We start from the raw sequence: 21,694 nt of genomic DNA, 5'->3' as shown, positions 1-21,694 counted from the left end.
GAATTAATTGCCCATGTTCAAAAATGAAGTGAGTTAGATAAATGGGAAGGTAGTTGGTAAAATAAAAAGAAATCTACTAAAGTCAGGTTACAAATGCCTCCATTTGGAACAGAGGAAGAAGAAAAAGATGTTCACAAGCTTCCCATGAGAGAAGTGCCTGATGGCAGGTTTCTCCATGTACCGTGGATCAGGGCTGATTTTGCGTTAATCAAAAATGGTTTCTAGAAATTAAGAGAGAACCCACTGGAATGGTACAGACAAATTCAGGTTGGGCCTGCCTGTCATTATTCTGTACCTTTAAAGCATGGTGTTAAGAGTCATGGATCTTAAATTGATTTTGAATTTATAATAATCCTTCTTAACTTCAGTTACCAATTCCTGGTCCTCATTGTGCAGCCAAATGGGTTGCATTGTTAATTGATATTGATTAATGAAACAAGATAAATGGTGAGAGAGTAGGCCGAGAAAATGCTGGATCAAGAGTAAAGAAGTAAGAGCAAGAGAAAAACATTGTTAGATGGTCAGTAGAGAAAGGCAGGGCAGTGTGAGGATGATGATGCTTCAGAGAGATGAGTAGAGTAGTGTAGAGTAGAGTAAAGAGTAGAGAGTAGTGGAAGATGGGATGGAGAGAGGCAGGTGGTGAGCAGAGATAACAATGGTGGGGCAGAGCCAGAGAGAGAAAAGGAGTGAGTCAGAGTCAGAGACAAGAGAGAAGAGATGGGTGAAACTCCTTGTATGTAGCACATACTAAGATTGATTTAAATCCAGCAGTTAGTAAATATTAATTGTTTGAATCCCATATACTCATGGGCAATATTTCCGTATTGTTGAGGCATTGGTAACTCTGACATTGGGAGAATTCTTTTTTAAAATAAGAAAGTCATAATTTGAGTTGGAAATATCCTATCCTCAGTCTGAGTCTGATACAGGTAGATCATTTAGTATAGTGACTAGCTGTGGAGTTGGTTTGTCTCAGAAGCAACAATCGCTGCTAAAATGTGAGGCTTCTCAGTGACACTGAATTTCTCGTCATGATACTCTGTTCCGTGGCTCAAATCTGGCGTCTCCTTTGATTGGTTTCCTCAGCGAGGAACCTGTTTCCCCCCAACTGAAACTCTCACTATGGTCTTAGTGCCAAAGATTGTTCCCTTTTTCTTTGATTTCTTTTTTTAAAATATCTTTATTTACATTTTTCTTTAATTCAGCAAGGGCACAGTTTATACTTTCAAGCAATTGAAGCAGAGTCATGTTAACATTTTCATTCAGAGGTATTGGCATGTACAACATTGATATATAAACCAGCATTGTATACTTCTCGAATCCCCAGTTTCTCAGTCCCATTCCTCCTGTCCCTTTGCACCTGTCTATCATGTGGCTGGGGTCCATTTGTGAGTCCTCTATCATGAGTCCATAGTAATTTATCCACAGATTGCACATTTTGCTTGAACTTTTTTGGACAGCCGCGATATATATATGTGGTCTTTTCCCCAGTCATATACATATCCATTCCCCTCTTCCACTCGTTCATAGAGGGCCTCTGTGTCTTCCCCCATTTGCATGCCAAATCTTGCTTGCCGACCACTAGACCTAGGTTGAATAATAGTAACTTTCAGCCTGATTCATTAAGCATAATTGCGCTCGCAAAGGGCCAGATTCTGAGAATCTGGCCCTTTGCAAGTGCAATTTTTGCTTTTGGGATTCATCATCCCAAAAGCAAAAGTCTCTATTTAAGGAATCGCATATTTGCGAGGAATTGGATTTAAGGAATCTCTAATAGAGATTCCTTAAATCCAATTCATCAACCAATTAGAAAATGCAAAATCGCAATATTTGGTCGCAATTTACCACCAAGTCTGACTTGGTGGTAAATTGCGAAAAAAGAGTAAAAAGCACTTTAGTGCATTTTTTTCTTTTGCATGTTACACACACACATGTCCTTTGGACATGTGTGTGGGCAACACCTGTTCAAATGTGCATTTAAGGGGTGCTACAGGGTGTCCTTTGGACACCCCTGGCACCCTTCAAATAGCTATCTTATTTGCGATTAGCAAATTGCTAATCGCAAATAAGGAATACTCCCCATTCATTCCTATGGGCCTTTTGGCCCATAGGAATGAATGGGGAGTTTTTCCTTATTTGCGATTAGCAATTTGCTAATCGCAAATAAGGAATTTGTAGGAATCGCATTTTATTTTGCGATTCCTACATGAATACCGTTTTGCAAGTCTCTAATAGCGATTCCTTATGATTCTCTATTAGAGACTCGCAAAACGGTACCTTGATGAATCAGGCTGTTTGTCTTGGGGAGATCAACTTCTGTGTGTATGCCTAGCAGCCCACATTTGGGATCCATAGGTATCTTGTCACCTAATATGTCCTCCAGTATTGCTCCCCAGTATTCCTGTATTTTCTGGCTTTCCCATATCGTATGAAAATATGTGCCAAATTCTTTGTTGCATCTAAGGCAGCTGGGTGTATCCGCCCTCCCCATTCTGTGTAGACAGGATCTATCATAGTAGGTCCTATGCAAATACTTAAATTGGAAACTTCAGAATCGTGACTTAATGGCTACCTCCCGGGGGTGCATCAACGCAGTTCCCCAATCTAGATAATCTAAGACTCCCAGGTCTAGTTCCCATTTTCCCCTTGATTTCAATAGGGTGTGTGGCTTGTTGTTTATTATGGTCCAATATGTCCAGGAGACTGCTTTCTCATTAACCCCTTCGGTGCTTATGACCGAACCATTCTACTATGAGGACTGGGGCTGAAATCTGTTTTCTGTTTTTTGGGGGCCTTTGGAGGTGAGGAGGTTCCTAAACCTCCAGAGGCCCCTCACTGGTTTTTAATCCAATGATGATCGCGCGCATGGTGCACTGTCGTCATTACATTGAAAACTAAACTGAAACTTGGTTTCAGTTTTAGTGTTTCAGTGCTCGTGGGGCTAACTCTGCCCCAGAAGACTAATAGACTTGGGAACAGTTTCGTACAAAAGGGGTGAATCTGCCCTTTCCAATGGTACCCCTGCCTAGTGGATCCCTGCCCTTGGGTGATCCCCAATCAGGGATCCACCCACTGGGCACCAGGGAGGGGGAAGCAGCCCCTTGGGCAAGAGCCTTTGCTCCCTAATATTGTTGGGGCTAAATTCAGCCATTTTGCCCCCCCCCCGGGGAGGGCAGAAAGCCCACTAGAACCAGGGATTTTTGTTTACTAATTAATTTAGGGATGGGGGCTGCCCGATATGGCCACGCCAATGCCCCCCCTGCATAATTAGAATCTTTCTGCCCCCTGGGGGGCAGGTGGGGGCAGTAGCCCCAAAATGCCCCCCCAGGGAGCATAGAGCCCACTAGATGCCAGGGTTTTAAAAAAACAATTTTTACACCCCTTCCTCCACAGAATTCCAGTCTTTGTGCCCCCCAGGGGGGCAGAAAGCCCACTAGAAAACAAGGATTTATTTTATTATGTAAATTAGGGTTGGGGGCTGCCCAATATGGGCACACTAAAGCCCCCACCCCCATTCACAATAACAGTCTTTCTGCCCCTCCTGGGTGAAGATGGGGTGGTAGCCCACAATCTGCCCCCCTAGGGGCATAAAGCAGACTATACACCAGTTTTTTGTTAACGATTAATTTAGGGGTGGGGGCTGCCAAAGATGGGCATGCCAATGCCTCCATCCCTCCTCTCAATGCCCCCACCCTCCCTCCACACAATTCCAGTCTTTCTGCTTACCTGGGAGGCAGATGGGGGCAGTAGCCCCCAATCTGCACCCCCTGAGGGGGAAGAAAGGACCAGAGACACCAGGGATTTTTTGTTTATGTGCCAGGGGTGGGGGTTGCCCAGAATGGGCATGCCAAAGACACTATCCTATCCCACCTAAAGAAAGAATAAGATTTTTTGCCCCCCAGGAGGCGGATGTGGGCAATAGCCCCAGATCTGCCATGGGGGGGGGGGCTGGGGCAGAAAGCCCAGTAGGCCCCAGGGATTTTTTTAATATATATACGTAGGGGTGGGGGCTGCCCAGACTGGGCGTTAAAATACCCCCACCAAAAATGAAAAATGCTACAGTCTTTCTGCCCCTCCTAGAAGGCAGATGGGGCAATAGCCCCTTATCTGCCCCCCCCCGGGAGGGCAAAAAGCTCACTAGGCACCAGCGATTTTTTTTGTCCAAAGTTCGGCGGGTCTGCCCAGAATGGGAGGAGGTCTGTCTGCTTCAGTAGCTTGTTGTGAACTCCACACCTGTGCCTGGAATGACAGGTCTGCTGTCTGAAGATTGCCACGATTCCTTTGACGCCTACTTTGTTGCTTCAGCCCTGCTTCATCACTTGAACCCAGGACTACCAGAGTGACTCCAAGTTTGATTGCCTTCTGCACAGATCTGCAGGGACATAAAAGACTCTAACCACATTGAACCTGCACCTGGACCCAGCCTCAGTGATTCCTAACCTCTGTTAGTGCTAAAGGGGCCTAGATAGACAAAATGCAAAACTATGGAATATAAAATAGTTTGGCTAAACACTGCTCTGATAGTCAGGGAAGGACTAGGACCAGCCTGGTTGTCTATCCACCAAAGAAGCGTTGCTGGTTTATCTGAATTTGCAGTAGCTCTTACTATGTTCTTCTCCACACCAGCAAATCCTGTTCAGCAGCCCCTTACAGATGGGGTACCCAGCCTCGCGGAACTCTGATCGGCTACAGCCTCATTAACTGAAGATTTTCGAGTTCGAAAAAAAATGAAACTAGGACCCAGATTTATCATACTTCGACTCAGCGCATGGTGCCATGGGGCCGCAGGACTGTTTATGTGCAGGAAGGGACACCTGGCTGTTCAAATACAATCCTCAACTGCATTTTTCTGTTTCATTGTGTGCAGCAGAATGTATCACACATAGAAAGAGGAAAACCCACAGATAAATAAACATATTTCCCCTTCTTATGCCTACCCTGGGAGGCGTAGCATTTTGATTCATTTCCAGGTCTACCATTTTATACGAATCTGGGATTGTGCCAAAATCCATGGATGAATGTGTGGGAAGACCCATGCTCCACCCATGTAATGCCTCCCTGGGGTAGAGTAAAACAAGTCAGTGATTTGTGCTGCCTTTCGTTACTCCAGATTTATCAAGTCATGCAGGGCCACACAAGGTGGGCTTGCCAAATATGACCTTAGTGTAGTGTCGCCCTTGTGCCCCCTTGCATGGTACAATGGCAACACAACACTGTGATAATACTTGCTCTAAGTCCGAATGTAGAAATATTTACTGCAAGTTCATCCAGTGTCCTCTTGATGATGACCCCTCTTTGGACATCACCTGCAACCTTGCCTCACTCAACTTTAGCTTCTGCAACCGTTTTTCATCAAAACTTCTTCTGAGTCACATGGTAAGCACTGACTTTGACTAATTCACATCCTATATCCGAACCTTGCTCCATCACAGTCGGTCATGTTTTTCGTCCTTCTCCTGGTCTAGTGTGACTAGCTGTCCTCTGTTAGCGCTTTGATCTTTTAGGCGCTAGATTTCATTTGAAACTTTCAAACACATAACTCTCGTTCTACTGATTCGGATATCTTGGTGTCAAATAATTTATTAAAATGTACTCTTTTTTGTGTTGTGTTTTCTCTCTATTTGTCAGGGTTTAGATCGGTGTGCGCCTACCTGAACTGCAATTCCCATGATTATTGGGCCCCGAACTACAAGTCCCATGAACCTTAGCGGCATGGCAGGATATAGCGGGCGGGACTGGGAGAACGGGGCTCGTGATTTTGGCAGTGCTTGCAGGAGCGACTGGTTCCCAATGTCCTTGGATCCTGTCAGAGCCTTGGGAGGAGAACACGAAGTCCGTTCTTACCTGGAAAGGAATCGTTTGGGTAATGTGTGTTCGAGCTGGCAATGCGCGTTGCTTTGGACTTCTGTAACGTCTTTGGCTAGTCCGCATGAGTCCGCCAGCGCCTTGCGGCTGCGAGGACTGGAAAGGAGACTACTTGAACACTCAGAAAGAGTGCCTTATTTGTTTGGACACTTGGGGGTGTTACTTTAGATATTCAAGTGGCGGAATGCAGGGGGGAGTCCTCCGCATTGCCGTCATGAAAACAAGACGTTGTATGTATATTCATAACCTTGTGGATTACAAATACCAAAGCGGATGGCAGTAGTGCAGGAACTACACCATGCCGTGTTTGGTTTAACTTTGATACTTGTTGTGCGGTCTTGGGCACTTAAGTACTTCTAACTGCAGAGGAGGAATCTGCTTGCAGTGTTTATTTACGCTTTTGTGACAGTTCATATTTGGATTTAAGTACCGGTTCTCTATTGCCTTCGGGAGTAGTTTATCTGAGGTGTTCGCTTTATACATTTCGGGGTATGTATTTAGTGAGACCATTTGCTTTAGGAAGTGTAGCGTTTCATTACCTATGTTAATAGCGCTCATTGTGTTGTTCAGGGCAGGAGGGAAAACAGAAGATACAGCTGTATGAAGGTTAAGACACAAGACTTACTACAGGGGAATCATACTGCCCTCCATTTAGTGAGAATGTAATGAGAGTAGGGTAGAATATTACTAACCAGTTGTATGTTTTTCTTTCAGCTTCTTTTTCCCCGCTGTCCCTTCCTTCTTTCTTTTCTTTCGGGTTTTCTCCCCTTTAGGGGTTTTTCCCTCACCGTATCGCCTGAACACCCTGTGATATACATTCAGGGTGTTTGGGAGGTCCGGAGGTGGAGCATTGTTGCTGCATACGGATCCTGCGGAGTGCAAACCTGACAGAATCACGAGCCCACGAATTTCACTCTGCCTGGTCCGTGTGTAGGGGTAATGGCGTCCATGGAGGATGTGTTGCATGCTTTGGTATTAGTACAGCAGGAGTTGGCCTCCTCAAAGGCCGAGACCACTGCTTTACGGGAAAAGGTGGACCGTTTGGGTGGTAACCCTTTCAATGCTTCCGCCCCAGCCTCTTCCATACAGGTTACAGTGCCTCTACCCATCCCTTTGGCTAATCCTGAAAGGTTCTCAGGTGACCCACACAAGGTACAGGTGTTTCTAACTCAAGTTCTCATGCACTTTTCCTGTAAGCCATCATCATTCCCTACGAATCATTCCAGGGTGGCATTCACTATCTCGTATTTAGTAGGGGATGCGGCTAAATGGGCGGTTCCTTTGGGTAAAACGCGATGATGCTATCTTGTCAGATTGGTCAGCTTTTAGAACAGAATTTGAGAGGGTTTTTGACTGAAGGGCTACGTTGTTTAGTGCTGACAGAGAACTTCTGGAATTGAGGCAGGGTAAGGGAGAACTTGTTACTTATTTGACTGCGTTTAACAGGCTGGTGGCCGAAGTGGAATGGCCAGAGGAGAAAAGGATGTCCCTTTTTTACCAGGGGTTGAAAGAGGATTTAAAGGATGTGGTGGCACAGGTAGATCCTCAGCCTAATACGTATGTTGATATGGTGAATCTGGCGTTAAGATTGGATAGTCGTATGTCAGAGGGTTTTACATTTTGCGTTTGGACATTATTATTCTGTATTAATTTACACTTGTTTTTCCAATGCCCCAGTTTTCCGCACCCGTGACAGGGAAACTTTTTCCTTGCCTCTTCTTTCCCTCTTGGCTTGCCTCCACTATTTTCACCATGACCTTCCCCTCTTCCATGATTATTTGCGTGTTGACTTAACTGGAGTTCTTGTTGTTCTGCTAATTTAACTTGAGCCCACATTACCTTTCCTTATAATTTCTTTAGTCTATGATCAATTTCATCCCCACAGTATTTTGCATACTTGAGGATTTCATCTATGGGCTTTGCCTGTCAACATAATTTATGCTCTTTAATCATTTGCGAAATCCCTGACTTTAGTCCTGACACAAAACAATATATAAAGTGAGTCATGTCCTTATTATCAATGTTTTCCACCCAACTATACTGTTTGAACACCTGCAATAGACGCTTATAATATGCATGTACAAATTCATCTTTATCTTGGGTTGTTCTGTCTATTTTTGTGCAATCTGTTTCTTTTGGAGGTACTATTAGACATTGGTCCCTGTGAAGGGTGGAAAATGAAAACAGTACAAGGACATACAACATAGAATATATTTACCTAGAAGGGTGCGAGGACTAACCCCTGGCCAAGGGCTGGGAGAAAGGACTCCCGACTAATCAGGTGCCAACAGGACAGGTGCGAGACAGGACAAGTAACCTCAGCTAAGTGCAATGCCAGTGTCACACCCCTCTCTGCCGCTACTTTCATTCCCCTTTAGATGACAGTCTTCTCCCTCAGCAAATCTCCCGATTCTTCTTTCAGAGTACTCAACCAGACCTCTGAGGTCTGCAGCATCCACGATTCTTCTTCAGCATACTTTGGGTCAGTGACAGGTCTGTGGCAAGTCGGACAATCTTACTAACTAAGCCTACCTTAATTATACCATTTTCCAGGGTATGTACCACCCTCCAGTGTTGCAAATTTGTGCATTCCCTTCATTTTATTGGTCAAAAAGACGAGGAGAGGTCATCACACTATACCAGTATGAGATCATTTCTGTTCAATGTAATTGATCAATGTTCCCGCCCATAATTTACTTTCCCATGAATTTATTTCCACCCAGCACATTTCTTTCATTTATTATACAATATATAACAAATTATTTTCTATTCTTCCTTTCTCTGGGTCATGGGGTGAGGTACCCAGGCGCATCATGGGTAAGACAGACTATACGAAAATAAATGAATGCACTATATACCTCTTATTTCTACACTAACCTAATTACTTTATTTTAACTACAACATCAATGGTTTAGCAGAACACACAAGTGTTAGTTTAAGCATGAGCATATGCGTTAGTATGTGAAATTCGAAGCAGCCATCTTAGACATTATTGCGCAACTGCAAAGAATTCATACCAAAAGCATGGATACGTCACACCACGTAGATGTAGTAGACGCATGTGAAGAAAAGTTCCAGCGTTGTAGGCAGCCATTTTAAGGCACTTGGGATACTGTTATTAAAAGCACATAGTCAAACTCCCCCTAGATACTGAAATGTGGTGTAATGCAATCATTAGTACTTACAAAACATGTTGGTTAATAAGTTACATGTTATTTTGAGAGTACTGAGTCCAAGCAAGTTTCTTTACATATGAAGCATTTCTCCATCAGGTGTATCTGAGTGCAGGTGTTTGAAGGTCTCTGTTGAAAAGCCAAGTTTTGCGTTTTTTCCTGAAGTCCACCAGGGAGGGTACTGTTCGAAGGTGGGGCAGCTTGTTCCAGGAGTTGGGATTGATGTGGGAGATGGAGCGGCCAACACTGTTGCTGTGAGGGATGCTGGGAATGTGCACAAGGACTAGTGAAGAGATGCTCAGGTGTCTTTGGGTTGATGGACGTCAAATTGGTGGTTGATGTAGGCAGGTCCTTGATCATGGAGGACTTTGTAGGCATGTGTGAGAATCTTGAACTAGCAACTCTTCTGGATAGGGAGCCAGTGGAGGTTTCTGAGGTGGGGGTGATCTAGGTCCATTGGGGGAGGTCCATGATGGGTCTTGCTGCAGCATTCTCTAAGGACTGAAGTCTTCTGAGGAGCTGTGTGGAGATGCTGGAGTAGAGTGTGTTGCCATAGTCGATGCAGCTGTTGATGAGGGTCTGGGTGAGGGTCTTTCTGATGTTGACTAGAATCTATCGGAAGGTGCAGAAGCAGGAGGAAGCGACTGCGCAGACTTGTCAGTTCACGGGCAGTTCACTATTGAGGATGATGCCTAGGTTGCGTGCATGGCCTGTTGGTGTAGGTGTAGTTCTGAGTTCGACTGGCCACCAGCTTTGGTGCATTCTGACTGTTTTCAGCAAAGATCAATACTTCTGGCTTTTCAGAGTTGAGTTTAAGGCAAATGGCTATCATTCAGTTGGCTGCATTGGTCATGGCATTGCAGACGTTTGTTCTGGTGATGGACGGTCTTTGGTGAGGTAGAGGATGAGTGGAGTGTCATTTCCGTACGCCATTATTTTGAAGCCATGGGATCTGACCGTGTCCATGAGGGGGGATCATGAAGGTGTTGAACAAAGTGGGGTTGAGAGATGATCCTTGGAGTATGCTGCATATGATGTTCCTGGGATCAGAGGTGAAGGGAGGTAGCCACTTGAGGAGGTTTTGCTGTATGCAATGTTGTAGAGACTGTTGAGAAGGTTGCGGTGGGATATGGTGTTGAATGCAGCAGAGAAGTTGAGGAGGATCAAGGATGCAATCTCCCCATGGTCTCCATTCTATGGTTGGCTCGATTTCCTGATTGGAAGGCATCAAAAAAGGAGTTTTGTTCCAGGTATCCAGTGAGCTGTTGGTTGATGGGCTTCTTGATTACTTTGGCAGGTTAAGGGAGCAAGGAGATTGGTCAATAATATTTTAGTTTGCTGGGTTTGGAAGAAGGTTTCTTCAGGAGGGGTCTGATCTTTGTATTTTTCCATCTGTCCAGGAAGGCTGATTTAATGATGTAGGTGTTGAGGAAGCTGGTGAGCTCTGTGCTGATTTGGTAGGGTCTGGGATTGACTAAATGGTGGGGGCAAGGCTCGTTGGGTGCTACAGAGTGGATGGACAATATGATGGCCATGGTGCTCTGTGTGGTGAGTGGAGATCATGTGTTCATTATTTGGATGGTGTGTGCTGGTTGGCCGAAGTCTTTGAGGTTGAGAGCAGAGGGTTGGGGGTCAACGTTGTTGTAGATGGTAGTAATCTCGCTGTGGAAGTAGTCTGAAAGGGTGCCGCAGAGTTCTTGAGAGGGATGGATTGTGTGTTCTGTGGCAGCCGGGTGGAGAATTCCTTAACTATTGTTAATAGTTCTTTCATTTGGATGGCTGTTGTATTGAAGCAGCTGTGATGGTTTCACTCTTGGCTTCCTTGATGCCCAAGGGGTAAATGCTGAGGACTCTTTCGTAAGCCGTCCTGTTGGAGAGGTTACTGGTGAAGCACCAACATTTCTAGAGTCAGTAGCAGTTTCGCTTGGTGGTTCTGAGTTCTGGGGTGTACCAGCTGGCTTGTTTTCCGGTTTTATTGTTTTTTGCTGGTTTCATCGGATTGACTGTCAGCAAATTTTGTGATCCAGGTGGAGAAGTTCTGGGTTGCCTATTCTGGGTCTGATGAAGCTGGGGGTTGGGTGATGCCGAAGGTCTAGGTATACTACGTCTCTGTTACATTGTCCTAGCTATGGTGGGAGGAGGAACTGGTGCTTGGTGATGGTGTGCTGTGTGTTGTGTGCCGGAGATGGCGAAGTGAACAATGGAGTGGCTGTACCCAGTGAATTCTGTGACATGGCTGAATTCGGCTCTGTCACTGGAGGTGAAAATGGGGTTGAGTGTGAATCCAGCCTTGTGGGTGCATTCAGTGACCAGTTGGTTGAAACTTATGTTGTTCAGGTTCTCCAGGAGAGTGGTAGAGTTGAAGTCATTGGGACATTGCTTAGAAATTGATGTCACCGAGCCGGATGTACTGGTTGGAGTTAATGGCTTGCTGGGCCATAAGGTTGGAGATGGCATTGCAGAAAGCCGGTCGAGGTTTGGGGGGCCTGTAAATGAGAGAGCCTCTTATCACTGTTTTGGAAATGATCAGCAGTTGGAAGTTGAGGTGCTCCATGAGAGGTGTGGTGTTGATGATTTCCTTGAAGATGATGGCAATGCCTCAACTGTGTTTGTTGGTGCTGTCTCGGTGTATCATCTTGTGCCTGTCGGGTGTTGCGGTGGTGATGCTGGGCGTTCGAGGAGAGGCTGAGCCATATTTTGTGATTAAGGCAATGTTGGGAGAGAGGATGGTGGTAGTGTCCCAGATTTCTGTCGAGTGTTTGCAGAAGGACCGGGCATTGAGCAAGTGTACTGAAGCAGCTCCTGGTTGTTTGTTGTCTTGTGGGTGGGCATGGTGTGGGATCCTGTTATAAATGGCTGTCCTATATGCAGGAGAAGCATCAGTATCGGCAGGTGAAGGGTTCTTTGGTTTTCCTCTGAGAGGAGGTGCAGTAGTTGCTGTTTCGGTGTCCGTGGTCCAGGGCCAGGAGCTCCTCTGTGGTGTAGTTGTGGGTGGCAGAAGGGCCTGGTTTCCTGATGCTGTCCAAGTGTGGACAGGTGCAAACGAGCTTGCCTATAGCACAACTTCGGCTTGCTGGGGGCACGCCTGCTGCACGCAGTCTCTGTTTAGCTAAGATGCAGCCTCCATTGAGTAAGCTCTGGTGGGAATGAACGCTGGGTGGCGGGAGGAGGGAAACGGTGGGAAGAGGGCAAGAAACAGGCAGGAAAGGCAAAAAGGGGGCAACAAATGAGCACAGAACAGAAGCCAATTGATGAGCAGAAGAGGCAAAAAAAGGCAAGAAACTAGCAGGAAGGCAGGAAGAGGGAAAAAACAAGCAAAAAACGCTGTAAACCGACGGCAAGAAATGAGAAGAAGAGACAAAAAGACATCAAGAAACGGGTTGAAGAGGAAAAAAGAGGGCTAGAAACAAACAGAAAAGGCAGTAAAACAGAGGGCAAGGAATGAGCAGAAGAGTCAAAAGAAGGCAAGAAATCAGCAGAAAAGGCAGAAAACATGAAGCAATAAATCATCACAAGAGGCAACAAGAAGGCAAGAAATTAGCAAAAAGGCAAGAAGAGGGCAAAAAACTCTCAGACAAACACAGTAAACAGTGGGCAAATAATGAGCAGGAGAGCAAAAAGGTGGCAAGAAATGAGCAGAAGAGACAAAAAGAAGGCAAGAAACAAGCCGAAAAGGCAGTAAAACAGAGGCAAGAAACAAGCAGAAAAGGCAGAAAACCGTTGCAAGAAATGAGAGGAGGGGAAAAAGAAGGCCACAAACGAGCAGAAAGGCATTAAGAAGGCAAAAAAACTAGCAGAAAACACCAAAAACAGAAGGCAAGAAATGAGCAGGAGAGACAAAAAGAGGGCAAGAAAGGAGCAAAAGAGGCAAAAAGAGGGACAGAAACAAGCAGAAAAATCAGAAAACAGAGGGTAAGAAGTGAGCAGAGGAGGAAAAAAAGGCAAGAAACTAGCAGAGAGGGCAGGAAACAGGGTAAGAAATGAACAGACAAGCCCGAAAGAGGGCAAGAAATGAGCTTGAAAGGAAAAAAGAGGGCAAAAAATGAAGATGAGTCAAAAAGGGGTAAGAAACTAGCAGAAAAGTCATAAAAGAGAGGGCAAGACATTAGCTGGGGAGGCAAAAAGTTGGCAAGAAATAAGCAGAAAAGGCAAAGAGAGGGCAAGAAATGAGCCAAAAATGCATAAAACAGAGGGCAAGAATGGAGCAGAAGAGGCAAAAATAGGGCAAGAAATGAGTAGTGAAGGTAGAAACAGAGGGCAGCAAGAGATAAAGCAACCATTGGGTAGCGGACTAAGGGCAGGCTGGACAGAAGACCCGTCGAAGGAGGAGCTGGCACAAGGATTTGCTCAATTGGGTCACGCAGTGACCTCCATTAAGTAGGTCCTAGGAGGGAGGGGTGAAAGTGGCATGAGGAGGAATTGGCAGGTATGGTGTAAGAAACAAGTAGAAAAGGCAAAAAGAGGGCAAGAGATAAGCAGTAAAGGCAGAAAACAGAAGGCAAGACATGAGTAGAAGAGGCAAAAAGAGGGCAAAAGATAAGCTGAAAAGGCAGACAACAGAGCACAAAATGAGCAGAAGAGGCAAAAAGAGATCAAGAAATGAGCAGAAAAGGCAAAAAGAGGGCAAGAAAAAAGTGAAACAGGCATACCTTAGAGGGCAAGAAACAAGGAGAAGAGGAAAAATGAGGGCAAGAAACAAGCAGAAAAGTCAGAAAACAGATGTCAAGAAATAAGCAATGAAGGCAGAGACAGAGGGCATCATGCAATTAAGCCGCAATAGGATAGCAGACTGCGGGCATACTGTAAAGGAGACCTGTTGCAGGTGGAGCTAGCAAGAGGACCTGCTCCACAATCCTTGTCAGGGTGAACCACAAAAGTTACCAATTTAACCTGTGCTTTAACTCTGAGGCAATGTGTAAAGGACTGTTTACACAGCACACAAACAGTGCTACCTGAAAACACAACAGAAGAAAAATTCATAACCAATTTGAAAAAAAGAGTACATTTTTAATAAAAAAAACAATACCCGAACAACAAAAATACAACCAGTACAAATGGAGATTTTGACTTTTAATGTAATCAAAACCAAAAGCATAAAGATCCAGACCAGGCCAAAGTTACAAGTTCAGGCAAGCAACGATGGATCGCAGGTTGGGTACATCGACCATGTAATTCCTATTGAGAGTTGTACCTTGTGTCCTTTATACGAGGCATCACGTTGCACTGCATCGATTCTGATCAGGAGGTGTGCAGTGCTGCAATGCGAAGTCCTGCATCGAGTTGCATCATGAGCTGCGAGGGCTGTGATGTGAGGTCTTGCTCCGAGTTGTGTCAGGCTACATTGGTTCCAATCAGGCGGTGCGAGGACTTCAATGCGTGGTCCTGTGTCAAGTTGCGTCCTGCTGTATCAGTTCTGATGAGACCACCAATCAGCATTTGCGAGGGACTGCGATTCTAGGTGCTCTGTCAAGCTGCATCACCCTTATCTTATTTGATGGAACCCAGAATTAGGTATGGGATGACACCTGGTGGCCACACGCCTTCTGCATCCCTCCCACACCCACAAACCACCCCTGCAACCTCAGAATCATACTTGACAACTCCCTCACCATGAAGCGACTAATCAGCACACTATCTTCCAAGTGCTTGAACTCCCTCTGTGTACTCCACGACCTTCAAGTGGAGCCAGGAAGACTATCACCCACGGTCTCAGAACTAGCAGACTGGACTACAGGAAAGTCCTCTACTCTGGAGTCAATAAATCTCTACTCCCCAAACTCCAGATCATCCAGAATGCCGCATCTAGACTCGTCCTCAGCATTCCACAACAAGACCACATCAGCAGGCACCTACGAGACATCCACTGGCTCCCTGTCAAAAAGATCATGATCTTCAAGCTGCTTACTCATGCCTAAAAATCCCTCCACAACACCGGACCCGTACACCTCAGTGAAAGAATCTACTTCCACACCCCCAAGAGAAACCTCCACTCCGCCTAACCTTGCCCTGGCTCAAATCCCTCGCATTCAGAGAGCCAGAATGGGAGGAAGAGCCTTCTCCTACATCGCAGTGAAGACCTAGAATGAACTACCCCTCAGCATAATAAGAACCCCCACACTGCAAGCATTCAGGAAGAGCCTCAAGACCTGGATCTTCAGATGATTCTGAGCTGCCTGATATCCCCCTTCCCCAGCGCCTTTAGACCCTCACGGGTGAGTAGTGCGCTTCACAAATCCCTGATTGATTGATGCCAGCCAAGGGCCCAGGACTCTCGGGACACCTCTTGTGGATAAGGATTCACTCCAGGCAGAGGCTTGCAGAAGGGCTCAGGCAGGTCCAGTTGCATGTCAAGGCAGGTCCAGTGCAGCAGGTCAGCTTGGCAGCTGCATTGAGGCCTCTAAAGCATGTTATGTCCCTGTAGCTTATACAGGAGGTCAGCCAACTAACCCTTGGAGTCACTCTGGGTAGCCTGGGAGAAAGGCAATCAGGTACAATCTTCATTCCCAGATAGCAGAACAGTCCTTCTTCTGTAACTTCCACAGGGCTAGGAGAGTTCTGAAGAGTGGTCTCAGAGGACCAATATGTATAGACAGCTTTTGTGTGGGTGTACACCCTGTCCTAAGTCCACATCCATTTCTTGAATGTTCTTCCCCTGTTAAGGCTCTAGACTGTCTGTGGTTACATAATAAAGGGAAGGCTCGGTTTCCTATTTCTTTTTGTGTGCAGGTAGAAAATCCCTTTCAAGTGCAAGTGGGGCTGTGAACACCCCCACAAAGTCAACTTGCCAGGATGGTCAATCCTGTCCACACCTAAGCCCCCTTTATGTTACTCTCCGGAGGCAAAAATAGGTAGAGCCCAACAACAGAGCTATTCAAAGTTATCTGACCCAGGACATTGGAGGAAGGCATAACTGGTTGGGGCAAAGAAATGCCAACACTCTAACAGTGCCATTTCCAGGATTGAGACTTAAAATCCAACTTCACAATTAGAGGGTTTTAAATTGCAATTCATTTGAGTACAAACTGCATTTCTCTATCTGCTCTCAAGCGAAAGTTAGCTCTTATTAAATGTGAAAAGGCATTCCAGTGCTTTTCAGTGGGAGAGAGAGACCTTACAACAGTGAACAAGGACTTTGGTTATTTTTCACTTCGGGCCATACAAAACTGAAGTGCACATGTCCTACTTGTTAAATATAATGCACCTGGCCCTATGAGCTTTTAGAGCCTACCATAGTGGTAAATTATTAATATTAAAACAAGAACGTTTAAACCTGACAAAAGGTTCATTTTGGCAGATCAAAATGGCAGTTTAATGCTGCATTGAAGTCTGCAGTTTCAGGTCTGTGACGTGTTATAAAAGGCATCTTTATTGTGTGCAACAATGTGTGCTGCAGGCCCACGAGTAGCACTTAATGTACATGCTTGGGGTACATGTAGTACCATTTACTAGGCACTTACAATAAAGTAAATGTGCCAGTTAGGTGTTGGACAATCTTACCACGTTTGTAGGAGAGCGCAGAAGCACTTTAGCAATGGCTAGAAGTGGACTGGAATACAGAGTCCAACAGCCAAAAAAACAAATTCAGCAAATCAGGAAGGATGAAAGAAAAAAGTTTGGGGTAATACAATTATAAGAACACCAAGTTTAAAAGGTTTGTATACAGGGCATGCAGAACCCCATGTATTACAAAATCTATACTGGAGTACCATAAGACAGCTTCAACTAGTATAAAAAGTATGAAACCACAAAGGCAAAATGCCAACAGAAGAATAAAACCAGTTCTAGTTTTGTTACATACTGTAGAATATCATATGCTAGCAAATGGTATTGTCTCTTTAAGATATTGACATTTATAGCAATAATTGCCCAAGATGACCACAAATAAAATACCCAAAGTATCAGAGTTCTAAAACACCGATCAGTGGTTGTCCCTCTGAGTTTTCATGAATGCAGCATAGGCAGGTGGTTATCCTTTCATGGGTTTGCCCAGCACCGATAATATATCATGTGTGTGAGAAGTTACAAAAGTGTTTTCTAATGAACTTTCAATATTCCTAGCAAACTCTATGAAAAATGTTTTGCGGCCAGCTAAAACTGTGGTGCAATCTTCTGGTATGCCCTTAATAAGCTACTCGGAGAGACTATGCTTACATAATAAAAATATTTGCATAGCTCTAATATGAACCATTGCCTATTGCACCGGAACGCGTTTCCTTTATTTTTTTTTATTTAAATTTGTTTTTATTGTTGCAGTAAAGTATATCAGTACAGAGTAAACAATCCGCCGACGTGGCCTCAACATTCAGCCACGATCAGCTATGTGTGCAACATTTTCTCATTTTATAGAACTGGTACACATAAACATGACTTCGGTTAATCAGTGCATTATGATCGTGTAAAGGCGCCTGCAGGCTGGGAAGCGATGGAACGGTATCGCCGTGGGGGCGATGAATAAGAACAGGCGGGCACTTTCTTGCCATAACAGCGCAGGATCTGGGTCTGTACTGTGCATATAACGGTGTTACCAGTGAACAGGGGGGTAACGGAACTGTGGGAGGGAAGCATGTAGGCGCTAGCAGGGTCCAAACAGGGAGATATTGGCGGCGGGTGTCGAGGGGAGGGGAACCCACGGGGCCACGCACCCTACGTTCCAAAGTGGGGGGAGGGGGGAGGGGATTGGCAGGGGGGGTTGCTGTATCTCGGCCAGCGAGGCGGGGGTCGGGTGGCCGGACATACGAGAGGCCGCTTAAGATGCAGGGGGTTATCGGGATTCGACCCTGGGGTGGCTCACATCCGGTAAAGGCTACTGGTCTTCTCGAGTGGGTGGAGGGGAAGGGTCAGGCGGGTCTCCTGCCTGCGTGGACTGTCGGAAGCTGTGAAGGAGCATGGCCCATTCCATGGAGATGGGAAATTTTTGCGCGCCCTTGGCTTCTTCTTCCCTTAAGGCGTCTTCCTCCGCTGCCGCCCATTTACTAACCGCCCCCTTCCATTGTGCTATGGGGGGGCCCTCTGGGGATCGCCAGCGCATGGTTATACATCTATTGGCCAACAGGAGCGCTAAGGACACAAAGCGTCTATGCACCGGTTCTTGCTTAGAGATGTGGAGGATGCCTAGTGCACTGGACTCCCAGGTGGCTAGTGTAGGGAGACCCGTGAGTTCCAGTAGTGTGTTGTGTACTGCCCGCCAGAAGGGCTGAAGGTTGGGACAGTCCCAAAACATATGACGGAAATTTGCAGCAGGGGAACAGCATCTGGGGCATAGGAATGGTGTGGAGGGGTAGAACTTCTGTAATCGCGCCGGGGTGAGATATGCCCTGTGTAGTATATAGTATTGAATGTTTTTGAAGCGGGCGTTCCTAGAGATGCGTTTAGGGGCCTCGAGCGCTTTAGTCCACTCCGAGTCGTGTAGAGCGCGGCCTATGTCTTCTTCCCAAGTGGCTCGCAGGGTCGTCAGGGGAGCGTATGAAAGTTCCCGGATGGATTTATATAGCCATGTGACCAGGTGGCGACCCACCCCCATATGTAGGATAGTATGTATTACTGGATGCGTGTCTGGCTCGCCAGTTTGGAGATTGAAATGGGGCCGGTATCCATCGAGCAGTTGCCTATATCTAAGGAATTGGCCTGGGGGGAGCCCGTATTCTGCGATCAAGCGGTCAAGCGGCTTCAACTGACCCTCCTCGAAGAGCGATTCCAGGTCTGTGATGCCACAGTGGGACCAGTCGGCGAACAGTGGAGCCGTGAAGTAGGAATCCTGCCTGGGGCTGCGTATTAATGGTAGCAGCGGGGAGTATGGGGGCCTATCGGGGGACAGCCAGTGTACCCGCATCATGCATCGGCGCGCTATCGCCACATGGAGGGGGTATGTGCGCCGTGGCTTGGTGCCCGGGAGGAGTAGACGAGTGAGCTCCGGAGTCGCGATTCTGCCAGTAGGGGTAACCGTCTCCTGAGGGTAACGGTCCGCCGTCCAGTAGGATAGCCACTGGAGCTGTGCCGCGAGGAAATATGCCTCGAAGGACGGTGCTCCGAGTCCCCCCTGCGTCGTGGGGAGTTGAAGAGTTTTCAGGGCGACCCTGTGGCGGCCCGCTCCCCAGATGAGAGTTCCTAAGAGGGAATCAACGTAACGAAAGAAGGATCTGGGCGGTATCACCGGTAGGTTTGTGAAATGGTAAAGGAGCCGGGGGAGCATCACCATTTTAGCAAGGGCTATCCGCCCTATCGGGGCCAGCGGTAGTTTATTCCAGAAGGCGACCGTCGGGCGCAGACTAGCTAGTACCTTGCGGTGATTGCCTTCAAAGATGTCTGCTGGAGAATGGTACAAGTGGACGCCGAGGTACCGGGGAGCTTCCGCGGACCATGAGAGCTTATGCGGTCCGAGTTCGATGTCTCGGGGGGTAGGTCCGGGTGTAGAGGGTAGACTGTGGACTTGTCCCAGTTTACTTGTAGGCCAGAGGCAGCTGCAAATTCCGCCAATGTGGCCCCTATAGGGGTTAGGTCCGTTTCAATGTCTCGGACATATATGAGAAGATCATCCGCGTACATGGACACACAATGGGTTCCGTCTGCAAGTGATACGCCCCAGTCTACACCTTCCTGACGTAGTCGAACCGCCAGCGGCTCGACCGCCAGCGCGAATAAGAGGGGCGACAAGGGGCATCCTTGTCTTGTGCCTCGTCGAACTTCAAACGCCGGTGAGATACGTCTCCCGATACGAACTCGAGTGGTGAGATCGGTGTATAGGAGGCGGGTATATGCCATGAGCGTCGGGCCGATATTGAGGCGCCGCAGGACCGAGAACAGGTAGGGCCAGGTGAGGGTGTCGAACGCCTTCTCCAGGTCCATAATGAGGCAGGCGGCGCGGGGAAATCTGTCGCGTACTTGATCTTGGATATGGAAGACCCGGCGGAGGTTCTGGGAGGTATTTCTCCCTGGGACGAAGCCGCATTGGTCGGGGTGGACCAGCGGGCGTATGATCTGTGCATATCGATCAGCCAGGATCTTCCCTAGAATCTTACAATCAGCCGACAGGAGTGTGATGGGTCGGTATGACCCCATGTGAAGCGGATCTCTGTGAGGCTTGAGAAAGGTGACAATCACGGACTCCCGTAGCGACTGGGGCAACCTCCCTGAATGGAGTAACGCCCCGAACATCCGTGACAGACGGGGGACCACCAGGGGAGAGAATGTTGAGTAGTATTCTAGTGGGAAGCCGTCCAGTCCCGGTGCTTTATTCCGGGACATGGCGCGTATCGCTTGGGTGATGTCAGAGGGAATTATCCTGGCGTCCAGTGTGCGCTTGTCGTCATCCGATATCGTGGGCAGCGTCAGAGGGTCTAAAAAATGATCCGCGGGGAACGGGGAACAGTAGGCCGGGGCTTCGTACACTCGCATATAATGGCGTTGGAAAGCCAGGAGAATCTCGGCTTGTGATTGCACTAATACACCCTCCGGGTTGATAATGTCTGTGATTGGCTTGATTTCGGTGTCCTGCTTCGCCATCCAGGCCAGAAGCGCCCCGGTTTTGTCTCTGTCTTTGTGTACCCTGGAGGCGTATGCCCTGAAATTGTACTTTCGGAGGTCAGCGCAGGCAGTCTGATATTCCGTTTTAGCCTCTGCCGTGAGCACGGCATGTTCCTCCGAGTCGTCAGGCCGTTTAGTGAGAGTAGCTAGAGCTTGCTCCGCTGTTAAGAGCGTCCGTTCTAAGGCGCGGCGGACCCCCACTATCTGTTTGATGCATTCCCCCCTCGCCACCACCTTATACGCGTCCCACTCCACTAGTACCGATGACGCTGTGTTCTTGTTGTGCGTAAAGTAATCGCGTATGCTGGTTTTGTGTGCATCCCTGAAAACCGGGTCCGTTAGACAGTCTCTGGGGAGGCGCCAGGTGGGGACCGGTGGATGCGGGGGGCGCCAGGTAAGACGTATAATGTGGGCGTCGTGATCTGAGAGGATCCATCCCAGATAATCCGTAGATGTAATCTTAGGGAGGATCGGAGCAGAGCAGAGGAAACGGTCTAGGCGGACTCGAAGGTTGTGTGGAATCGAGTGGAAGGAGTAGATGCGAGCCAGTGGGTGTAGGTGTCGCCATGCGTCAGTGAGCGCCCAGTGTGTGGTCCATGTCCTGAAGAGGGCTGCCTGCCGGGGGGCCGGGCAGTGTGTGGGGGGAGAGTGTGAGCGGTCCAGCGAGGGGTCTAGTGTGCAGTTAAAGTCGCCTCCTAACACCCACGGGACTGTGGTGAATTGGGCTAGTACGCCCGTAAGGTGATCCCAGAACTGGTCCTGATCCGTATTAGGGGCGTAAATGCTGCCAAGGAGTACCCCTTGCCCATCAAGAATTCCCTCCAGAAGCGCGTATCTGCCCTCTCTGTCTACTACGCGCCGGAGCGCCCGGAAAGGAGTACCTGGCCTCACCCAGATTAATGCGCCGCGCGCGAACGCTAAATATTGTGTGGCACAGATGGTCCCTCGCCATTTGGCTTGTAGGCGATTGAGTTCAGCAGCGTTAATGTGCGTCTCTTGTAGAAACGCTATACCGGCTGCCATGCGCCGTATGTAGGAGTACACAGAGTAGCGCTTGCTGGGTGTGTGTAGGCCCCGTACGTTTAGTGTAAGGATATTAATGTCTGAGTGGGGGACTGCCATTCCTAGGGTGATGT

Source organism: Lissotriton vulgaris, chromosome 1_1, assembly GCF_964263255.1.
Source record: "Lissotriton vulgaris chromosome 1_1, aLisVul1.2, whole genome shotgun sequence".
Lineage (NCBI taxonomy): Eukaryota > Metazoa > Chordata > Amphibia > Caudata > Salamandridae > Lissotriton > Lissotriton vulgaris.
This window is presented reverse-complemented; position numbering follows the sequence as displayed.